Source organism: Agrilus planipennis, unplaced genomic scaffold (assembly GCF_000699045.2).
Source record: "Agrilus planipennis isolate EAB-ADULT unplaced genomic scaffold, Apla_2.0 scaffold80, whole genome shotgun sequence".
NCBI classification, from domain to species: Eukaryota; Metazoa; Arthropoda; class Insecta; order Coleoptera; family Buprestidae; genus Agrilus; species Agrilus planipennis.
The window spans coordinates 452,929-453,535 of NW_020438873.1; positions in this window are offsets into that span (position 1 = coordinate 452,929).

The following is a 607-nucleotide window of genomic DNA, read 5'->3' on the forward strand; positions in this document are numbered from 1 at the left end:
ACAATTTAGTTCCCTCCATTAGCTGAGTCTCACTTGTACTAAATGTGAATTGTATCAGCGGCTGTTTTACTGCTTTTGTAGAACATCAGTCCTCAACAAATGCTTAATTTTTACAATAAAATTGTCGAGTGGGTCGGACAAGGACATAACAGTTTATTAATTTTGACCTAGGAAAGATTTTTGTAACTATTTCAACATGAATACATATATATGTACGTATGCTTAGATATGTAAATAGGAATAAAATATATAATAATGATAAAGAAGTCAATTTTTGGAATTTCTAAATCCCTAAAGAAACTAAATGGAATCAATATTCTGATCCTCAAAACCTTAATATTTTAGATTTTAATTTTCAGTTTAGATACGTACTTTTCGTAAAGCATTCACATTAAAATTAATTTTCCCAGTTACTTAAATGTTAATTAAAATTAAAAATTATGAAGTTTTGCAAAATATATAACTTACTAAAAATATATACGAGGGTGGATTGATAAGTTTCCGGCCTGACCAAGAAAAACAAGGTTTTTAAAAATTTTTTTTTTTTATTTCTCAACATAATCTCCTCCAAGGCTGATACATTTCTCATAGCGGTGTTCCAGTCTAT